The sequence below is a fragment of the Tamandua tetradactyla genome, chromosome 3 (genome assembly GCF_023851605.1).
Source record: "Tamandua tetradactyla isolate mTamTet1 chromosome 3, mTamTet1.pri, whole genome shotgun sequence".
Lineage (NCBI taxonomy): Eukaryota > Metazoa > Chordata > Mammalia > Pilosa > Myrmecophagidae > Tamandua > Tamandua tetradactyla.
In genome coordinates, this window is record NC_135329.1 from 119,629,915 (window position 1) to 119,641,013 (window position 11,099).

The following is an 11,099-nucleotide window of genomic DNA, read 5'->3' on the forward strand; positions in this document are numbered from 1 at the left end:
CATCTTCTTCTGGATAAGATTCTCTCTTTTTCTTTCCCTCACATGAGATTCTCTTCCTCCTCCTCTTCTTTCTTCTAACCACTTGCATATTGTTTATATGGTATCTTTACACAATAGTGGCTGAATTCCAGTGAGCTGATGTGACTAGACCCAGTTTGGTATCCTGGGAACTGGCTAGGGGCTGAGACAAGATTCCTGGGACCTAGATAACTTTATCAAAGTCCATCTCTTTCTGGGAGAATAGCCAGTCCTCCCAGCTGCAGTGCACATTTCAACAATTTATTACTAAGGTCACGCAATGGCAACATCAGTAGAACAGAACAGTCTCTACAAATTTATCTTGTTGACACTTGTAACCATTGGAAATATTTATTAGTGTTTTTGTTCTTTTTCCTTTGAATCAGTCAATAAACGTAAGCAGTAAGAGGACAGAACTATTTGCATTGTTCTCAGATGTTCCGCAGCACATAGAACACTACCTGGCATGTAGTAGGTGTTCACTACATCTTAAAACTCTTATTTTAGCATCCATGGCCTGATGTTCCCTTGATGGTCATTTGGTCTTTCTGAAGCCTTCTTAGTCTTCTATGCAGATTGTCTCTTTTTGAACTTATATACCTTGGGATTCCTCATGTTTCTGACATAGGTCCTGTGCTAATTTGAAAGTGTTGTATACCCCAGAAAAGCCATGTCCTTTAATCCTGATTCAATATTGTAGGGTAGAAATTTTTGATTGGGGTTATATCCATAGAGATTGACCCACTCAGTTGTGACCTTCTGATTAATGGAGTTGTAATTCTCCCATTCAAGGTGGATCTAGATTACTTTACTGGAGTCCTTTAAAAGAGAAAATATTTTGGAGATAACACAGTTGCTTCAGAGCTGACATAGACACAGGCAATTGGTGATGCTTGGAGTGCTGACAGAGAGCAGACACCTAGACACAAACATTCAGGGATGCAGAGCCCTGAAGATGGCATCATATGCCTTCCCATGAGATGCTAAGCAAGCCATAACTCAGAGTTTTGCCCTGGGGGAGCTCAATGAAGGCCTACGGACATTTAGAGAGGAAAACACTAGAATTAGAAGCTGGAAACACAAGGGAACACACCAATTAATACCTAGACTGAGCACACCAGCTAATAAGCAGGCATTAAATGCTGATTAACAATTAAACATCAACTTTTACTATACTCAGGTAACACACAAGCTAGCATTTAAACAGGCTTATTTAACTTCATTAAATACCAATTAATTGTTAAATTATTCACTTTTCTTTTTTAGAAGTATAGTCAACAGACAAATTTAGGTCAGGGCCTCAAACCCTATACCGAACATACACCGAACACATCAATTAACAAATAAACAGACATAAAACACTTATCACACCAATTTAACAATTAACCGATACTTAGGTGTCATGGCCAGGTTCACGTGTCGACTTGGCCAGGTGGTAGTATGTGTTTGTCTGGTTGGGCAAGTGCTAGCGTGTCTGTTGCTATGAGGACATTTCATAGAATTAAATCATGACCACGTCAGCTACATCCACAGTTGATTCCATTTGTAATCAGCCAAAGGAAGTGTCTTCTGCAATGAGTGATACTTAATCTAATCACTGGAAGCCTTTCAAGGAGGATTCAGAAGAGACAGGTTCTCTTCCTGCTTTGGCCAGCGAGCTTCTCCTGTAGAGCTCATCCAGACTCTCCATCGGAATCCTCAGCTTCACAGCCTGCTCTACAGATTTTGTACTCTACATTCCTACAGTTATGTGAGACACTTTCATAAATTTTATATTTACAGATATTTCCTATTGATTCTGTTTCTCTAGAGAACTCTAAGTAGTACACTAGGCAACACACCAGCTAAAACTTAAACAGGCCTACTTAATTTTATTAAACATCTATTAATTTTTGGATCAGCTAAGGGCTTCAAACCCTGTACAGTATGGCACCAAAAATTGGAAGATGTAGAGGGCAGAGCAAATGCGATCATTCTGAAAGCGTGACCCGGGCCTTGGTCAAGGGGACTTGAATCTCCTATTTACTCCCTGATCCACTTTTACCCTCATGACCCACTCACCCAGTCAGATGTCTGGACATGGAACTGGAGCTGTTTCTCTCTTTGAAGCTTTCTTAAAAGTCTCTAGAGTGCCAGCAGAAGAGAGAAACCCAGTTATCAAGCCTCTAGACTAAATTCAGTCCAGCAACTACAAAAGGCTGGGTTACCTGCCCTACCTGCTCTGCTAGAGCTCCAGAGATTCAGGCATTCATCCTGGAGGATCACCAAATTATTACTGGACAAAGGCAGTGGATTCTTCTGCTTCACATGCTCAATAACCAATTCCTGAGACACCAGGATTTCAGAGAGTAAGTGCTTATGACTATGTGCATAGTAGGAGAGCAGACGGCTTAATGGCCCCAAATCTGTCTCCCTGAACTGCAATAATTTGGGCAGCTTTATTAGAGAAATGGTGGGCAGAGGTTAGGATAATGAGCACAGTGGCCCCACATGATGTCATTAGAGGTGTTCTGATTATTGAACATGTGCTGGGTACAGATGAAGGTTAGTCACCAGGTTTTTACAATTACAAGGGCAGAAGATATGAACTATACAACCATTATCAGATATCAAAGCAGCTAGATTACAGTTCATAGATTTCAGGTATTTCCCTGTCTATTCTGATATGCCTGATTCAGTAATTAAAATCATCTCTAAATCCTGATTTCTCAGTTACAAATGACTGCTCTTCTCCCTGACCTCTTTTTTGTTTGTTTGTTTGTTTTGCATGGGCAGGCACTGAGAATCGAACCTGGGTCTCCAGCATGGCAGGTGAAAACTCTGCCTTCTGAGCAACCATGGCCTACCCTTTTCCCTGACCTCTTATATGTAAATATTTTTATTTTTTTAATCTGGGAAAGTCTTTATTTTACTTTACTTTTATTTTTTTTTAATTTTAAACTTTTTGTTTCAAAGTACTTTCAACTTACAGGAAAATTATAAAAATAATACAAACCCCATACTGATAATTCCAACACACCCTTATCTCCCCAGATTACTAAAACTTTCCCCTCTCCCTAACAAAAACCCTAAACCCATTAAGTATTAACTTCCCAATTCCCTCCCCACCTCAACAACCTGTACATTAATTTGTCTCTAATAATTATCCAATATTTTCTTTGTAGTTACCATGGAGCCTAAATTTAGCATCCTTAGTCTATAACAATCTCATTTGCTTTGATACTTCAATAGTATATACAAACCATGTTCCTGTACCCCTCAGTACCCCCACCTTCATGTCATCCTTGTCACAACTGCATAGTTTATATTATGTGTCCCAAATCACTGATTTATGATTATATTTCATATGTTTGTCTTTTAGATTCTGTAGGAAGTAAAAAGTGGAGTTATGAACCAAAAATACAATACTGTTGGCATTTATATTAACTCATGTTTTACCCTAACTAGAGAATTTTATTTCTGCATGTGGCTTCAATCTATTGTCTGTTGTCCTTTTCTTTCAAACTTCTAGAATTCTCTTTAGCATCTCTATAGGGTCCCTATTCATTCTTTCCCCATTTATCCAATATATGTATATATTAATTTTAACATTTGTTCCCCCATTACTTATTTATTTTTAATCCATATATTTTACTCATCTGTCCTTACCATAGAGCATCAGACACAAGGTTTTCACAATCACACAGTCACATTGTGAAAGCTATATCATTATACAATCGTCTTCAATAAAAATGGCTACTGGAACACAGCTCTACAGTTCCAGGTACTTCCCTCTAGCCTAATACACCTTAATCTAAAAAGGGGTAGCTTATATAATGCTTAAGAATAACCTCCTGGATAACCTCTCAACTCTGAAATCTCTCAGCCACTGAACTTCATTTTGTCTCATTTCTCTCTTCCCCCTTTTGGTTGAGAAGGCTTTCTCAATCCCTTGATGCTGAGTCCCAGCTCATTCTAGGATTTCTATCCCAGGGAGACAGGGAGGTTTGCAACCTGGGAGTTATGTAGAGGGGAAGGGTGGTGAGTTTGCTAGCCATGTTGGCTGAGTGGAAGAGGCCACATCTGAGCAACAAAAGAGGTTTTCTGGGGGTGACTCTTAGGACTAATTTTAAGTAGGATTAGTCTATCCTTTGTGGAGATATGTTTCATAGGAACAAACAGCAGAATTGAGGGCTTGGCCTATTGATTTGGTTGTCCCAATTGCTTGAGAGAATATCAGGAGTTCTCCAAATGGGGACATAGAATTTTCCCCCTTTTTCATCATTCCCCCAAGGGGACTTTGCAAATACTTTTTTTTTTTTTTTTTTTTTTTTTTTTTTTTTTTTTTAGAGGGAGGAAGGGAAGGAAAGACAGAGAAAGAAGGAAGGATGGAAGGAAGGAAGTGAGGAAGAAAGGGAAACATTTTCTTGTTTTTATTATATTTTGTTTGTTTGTTTGTTTTTTACATGGGCTGGGGCCGGGAATCGAACCGGGGTCCTCCGGCACGGCAGGCAAGCACTCTTGCCCGCTGAGCCACCGCGGCCCGCCCTGCAAATACTTTTTAATTCACTGTTCAAGTCACTCTGGGATTTATCATGGCATCACTCTCGGATTTATTGGGGTATCCCTCTGGACAAACCTTCAAAATCTCATGCCCTAGTCAAGGTTCCATGTACTTATGGTATTCAGTAAAACTGTCCATATAAGTTATATTAGGAAATGCACTACTCAAAATATAAATTTTGTACCAAATAAACATTTTTTGCTTTAGTTTCACATATAAGTTAAAGTTTTAAAATATGAGTGACCATCTATTTTCAACACCTTGCAATATTGACATTCCTTTGTTCTTTCTCATGCAAAAACATTTTAAAATTTGTACATTTAGTCACTATTATTGTACACTCTAGGCATTCCTAGATTATACCATCTCAGTCTTTATTGTCTATCTTTCTTTCTGGTTTCATTTGTGCCCCCAGACCTCCTCCCTCTATCATTCTCACATTCAGTTTCATTTGGTGCACTAATATTATTGTGCTACAATTAGGAAGTATTGTGCTATCCATTTCTGAATTTTTATAATCAGTCCTGTTGCACAATCTGTATCCCTTCAGCTCCAATTACCCAGCATGTACTATCTTTCTATCTCCTAATGGCCTCTGTTCTTAACTGAAATTCTTCAAGTTCATTCATTAATATTAGTTCATATCGGTAAGACCGTATAGTATTTGTCCTTTTGTTTCTGGCTAATCTCACTAAGAATAATGTCCTCAAGGTTTATATATGTTGTTACATGCTTCATGACTTTATTATGTCTTACAGCTGTGTAATACTTCATCATATGTATATACCACAGCTTGTTTAACCACTCATCTGTTGATGGACATTTGGGCTGATTTCATCTCTTGGCAATTGTAAATAATGCTGCTATAAACATTGATGTGCAAATGTCCATTTGTGTCCTTACCCTCATGACCTCTGAATAGATACCTAGCAATGGTACTGCTGGATCATATGGCAGTTCTATACTTAGCTTTCTGAGCAACCACCAAACTGCCTTCCACAGTGGTTGTACCATTTTACATTTCTACCAACAGTGAATAAATGTGCTTCCTTCTCCACATCCCTTCCAGCACTTGTCATTTTCTGTTTTATTGATAATGGCCATTCTGGTGGGTGTGAGATGATATCTTATTGTGATTTTGATTTGCATTTCCCTAATATCCAGGGAAGTTGAACATCTTTTTGTGTGTCTTTTAGCCATTTGTGTTTCCTCTTCTGAGAAGTTTTGTCCATGTCTTTTGCCCATTTTGTAATTGGGTTGTTTGTCTTTTTGCTGTTGAGTTGGACAATTTTTTTTTAATGTATATTTTGGATACTAGATGCTTATCTGAAATACTGTTACCAAATATTGACTCCCATTGTGTAGGCTGTCTTTTTACTTTCTTGACAAAGTTCTTTGATGCACAAAAGTGTTTAATTTTGAAGGGCTCCCATTTATCAATTTTGTTCTTCACTGCTCATGCTTTGGGTGTAAGATCTAGGAAACTACCTCCTATTATAAAATTTATAAGATATTTCCCTACATTTTCTTCTAAAATTTTATGGTCTTAGCTCTAGTGTTTAGTTTTTTGATTCATTTTGAGTTAAATTTTGTATAGGGTGTGAGATACGGGTCTTCTTTCATTCTTTGGCATATGTATATCCAGTTCTCCAAGCACCATTTATTGAAAAGACTGTTCTGTCCCAGGTGAGTTGGCTCGACTGCTTTATCAAAGGTTAATTATCCACAGATTAGAGGGCCTATATCTGAATAATCTATTTGATTCCATTGGTCCGTATATCTATCTTTATGCCAGTACCATGCTGTTTTGGTCACTGTAGCTTCGTAATATGCCTTAAAGGCAGGTAGTGTGAGATCTCTGACTTCATTTTTTTTTCTCAGGATATTTTTAGCTATTGAGGGCACCCTGCCCTTCCAGATAAATTTGGTAATTGGTTTTTCTATCTCTGCGATGTAAGTTTTTAGGATTTTAATTGATATTGCTTTGAATCTATAAGTCATCTTAGGTAGACTTGACATCTTAACTTTATTTAGTCTTCCAATCCATGAACATGGTATGCCCTTCCATTTATTTAGGTCTTCTGTGATTTCTTTTAGCAATTTCTTGTAGTTTTCTTTGTACAGGTCTTTTGTATCCTTAGTTAAATTTACTTCTAAATATTTTATTTTTTTGGTTGCAATTATAAATGGAATTTTTTTCTTGATTCCCCCCTCAGATTGCTCATTACTAGTGCATAGAAACACTACAGATTTTTGAGTGTTGATCTGTAATCTGCCACTTTGCTGTAGTCATTTATTAGCTCTAGGAGGTTTTCTGTGGATTTTTTGGGGTTTTCAACATATAGTATCATATTGTCTGCAAACAGTGAGAGTTTCACTTCTTCCCTTCCCATTTTGATGCCTTGTATTTCTTTTCCTCATCTAATTGCTCCAGCTAGAACTTCCAAAATAATGCTGAATAACAATGGTGACAGTGGACATCCTTGTCTTGTTCCTGATCTTAGGGGGGAAGGTTTCAGTTTTTCCCCATTGAAAACGATGTTAGCTGTGGGTTTTTCATATATTCCCTTTATCATGTTGAAGAAGTTCTCTTCTATTCCTATACTTTGAAGTGTTTTCAACAATAAAGGATGTTGAATTTTGTCAAATGCCTTTTCTGCATCAATCGAGATGATCATGTAGTTTTTTTCTACCTTGATTTGTTGATATGGTGTATTACATTAGTTGATTTTCTTATGTTGAAACATCCTTGCATACCTGGGATGAATCCTACTTGGTCATGGTGCATAATTCTTTTAATGTGCTGCTGGATTTGATTTGCAAGAACTTTGTTGAGGATTTTTGCATCTATATTCATTAGAGAGATTGGTCTGTAATTTTCTTTTCTTGTAGTATCTTTGTCTGACTTTGATATGAGGGTGATGTTGACTTCATAGAATGAGTTAGGTAGCCTTCCCTCCTCTTCAATTTTTTTGAAGAGTTTGAGCAGGATTGGTATTAATTCTTTCTTGAATGTTTGGTAGAATTCACATGTGAAGCCATTTAGTCTTGGACTTTTCTTTCTCGGGAGCTTCTTAATGACTAATTCAATTTCTTTACTTGTGATTGGTTTGTTGTGGTCGGCTATTTCTTCTCAAGTCAATATTGGTTGTTCATGCCTTTCTTGGAAGTTATCCATTCCATCTATGTTGTCTAGTTTATTAACATAAAGCTGTTCATAATATCCTCTCATTACCTCCTTTATTTCTGCAGGGTCAGTAGTTGTGTCTCCTCTTCCATTTCTGATTTCATTTATTTGCATCCTATCTCTTCTTTTTTGTCAATCTTTCTTAGGATCCATAATCTTATTAATTTCTCATAGAACCAACTTCTGGTTTTGTTGATTCTCTCAATTGTTTTCAGGCTCTCAATTTAATTTATTTCTGCTCTAATCTTCATTATTTCTTTCCTTATGCTTGCTTTAGGATTAGTTTGCTGTTCTTTCTCTTGTTCTTCCAAGTGAACAGTTAATTCCTCAGTTTTTGCTCTTTCTTCTTTTTTGATATAAGCATTTAGGACAATAAATTTCTCTCTTAGCAGTAGCCCATAAATTTTGATATGTTGTGTTTTCATTTTCATTTGCCTCGATATTTACTGATTTCTCTTGTAATTTCTTCCTTGACCCACTCATTGTTTAAGAGTGTGTTGTTGAGCCTCCATATATTTGTGAATTTTCTGGCCTTCTGCCTATTATTGATTTCCAACTTCATTCCTTTATGATCTGAGAAATTTTGTTTTGCATGATTTCAATCTTTTAAAATTTATTGAGACTTGCCTTGTGACCCAGCATCTGGTCTATCCTTGAGAATGATTCATGAGCACTTGAGAAAAAGGTGTATCCTGCTGTTGTCTGGTGTAATGTTCTATAAATATCTGTAAAGACTAGTTCATTTATTGTATTATTCAAATTCTTTTTCTTTATTGATTCTCTATCTAGACGTTCTGTCCATTTATGAGAGAGGGGAATTGAAGTCTCCAACTATTATGGTAGATATGCCTATTTCTCTTTTCAGTGTTTGTCACATGTATTTTGGAGCACTCTGGCTCGGTACATAAATATTTATAATTGTTATGTCTTCTTGTTGAATTGTTGCTTTATTAATACATAGTATCCTTCTTTGTCTCTTTCAATTGTTTTACATTTGAAGCTTAATTTGTTGGACATTACTATAGCTACTCCTGCTCTTTTCTGATTGTTGTTTGCATGAAATGTATTCTCCCAACCTTTAACTTTCTACCTATGTTTATCCTTGGGTCTAAAATGCATCTCCTGTAGACAGTAAATAGATGGGTCCTGTTTTTAAATCCATTCTGCCAATCTATGTCTATTGATTGGGGAAGTTTAATCCATTAACATTCAGTGTTATTACTGAAAGGGCAGTACTTTCTTTTACCATTTTGTTTTTTTGGATTTTACATGTCATATATAATTTTTCTTCATTTTACCTTTACTGATAATCTTCATTTCTACACTCTTCTCCACATCTCTCTCTCTCCTGTATTTTCATATTTGTCTCTAGTGCTCCCTTTAGTATTTCTTGCAGAGTCAGTCTCTTGGTCACAAATTCTCTCAGTGATTTTTTGTCTGAAAATGTTTTAATTTCCCCCTCATTTTTGAAGGACAATTTTGCTGCATATAGAATTCTTGGTTGGCAGTTTTTCTCTTTTAGTATCTTAAATGCATCATCCCACTGTCTTCTTGCCTCCATGATTTCTGCTGAGAAAGCTACATATAGTCTTATTGGGCTTCCCTTGTATGTGATGGATTACTTTTCTCTTGCTGCTTTCGAATTTTCTCTTTCTCTTTGACATCTGACATCCTGATTAGTAAGTTCTTGGAATACCTCTGTTTGGATCTACTCTGTTGGGGTACACTGCAGTTCTTGGATCTGTAATTTTAGGTTTTTCATAAGAGTCGGAAAATTTTCAGTGATAATTTCCTCCTTTAGTTTTTCTCTTCCCTTTCCCTTCTCTTCTCCTTCTGGGACGCCCAGATATATATATATATAATATATATATATATATATATATATATATATATATATAATATATATATATATATATATTATATTATATATATATATATAATATATTATATATATATATAATACACATATATTCATGTGCTTCATTTTGTCATTCAATTCCCTGAGTCCCTGCTCATATTTTTCCATTCTTTTGCCTATATTTTCTTTTGTTTGTCAGATTTCAAATGACTCATCCTCAGTTCAGTAGTCCTATTGCCTGTCTCTTGAAATCTAACATTGTAGGTTTCCATTGTTTTTTTCACCCCTTCTACTGTGATTTTCATTCCCATAAGTCCTGTGATTTGTTTTTTCAGGCTTTCAATTTCTTCTTTTTGTTCATCCTTTGCCTTCTTCATATCTTCCCTCAATTCATTGATTTGATTTTTGATGAGATTTTCCATTTCTGTTTGAACAATATGAAAAAATTCTTTCAATTCCTGTATCTCATTTGAATTGTTGGTTTTTTTCTTTGACTGGGCCATATCTTCAATTTTCCTATATGATTCATTATTTCTTTGCCGGCATCTAGACCTTTAATTTCCTTAACTAGTTTATTCTGGAGATTATTTTCACTTTTTTAGGTGGGATTTTCTTGCTGGATGACTTTGCTGTCTATCTGTTCTTTGACATTCAGTTCAACTTATTCTAGACCTCTAGCTTAGGTTTTGTTTAATAGGTCAGAATTTTTCAGTTCTTGTTTTCTTGTTTCTTGCCTGCCTGTATAGTGCCTTTTTTTTCCCCTTCAGGAGGATTTGCTTAGATATTATAGACTCCAGTCAGATTTCCCAGACCAGAGTGACCTCTCAGGAGGAAAGAGTCTCTTGCATCAGTTTTCCCCGAGGGAGTGACTCAGCAGGTAAAGACTTTCCTATGAAGCCTCTGGACTCTGTGTTTTTCCTATCCTGCCCAGCATGTGGTGCTTGTCTGCCTGCAGGTCCCACCAGCATAAAGTGATGTGTTACTTTTAACTTCAGCAGACTCTCTCTGCTAGGGGTGTGGCTGAGACAGAGGAGAGGTTGTAGGCTGGCTTTATTTGCTTCAGCTTTCCAAACCTGGGGGTCTGAATTCCTTCAGGGAGGGATTTTACCTGAGCTGGGCCCCACTTCTCTCCTGGGGAAGGTACAACCTCCAGGGAATTATTTCCTTTTTCACCTGACCAGCCTCTTTGTCTCTCAGACAAGCTTAATTCCGCACTTGCCTACAGCACTGGAGTCTGAGAAGCCTTGCAGTTGTATCCAAAGAACTGTCACAATGTAGAAACACCATTACAAAAAAAAATACTTTTCAGAGCAGAGCCCTATACCTTGGGTTTGCCAATCAAGAGCTTAAGTTGGTACATTGCCCTATGTATCTCCAGGTCCTATGTGCCCACTCCTTTCCTTCAGGGCCCATACCCTTTTGATTATTTTGTGCTATCTGATCCAAAAAAACCTCTGCTTTTTTTTTTCTTCTTCTTTTTCCATCAGCCCTGC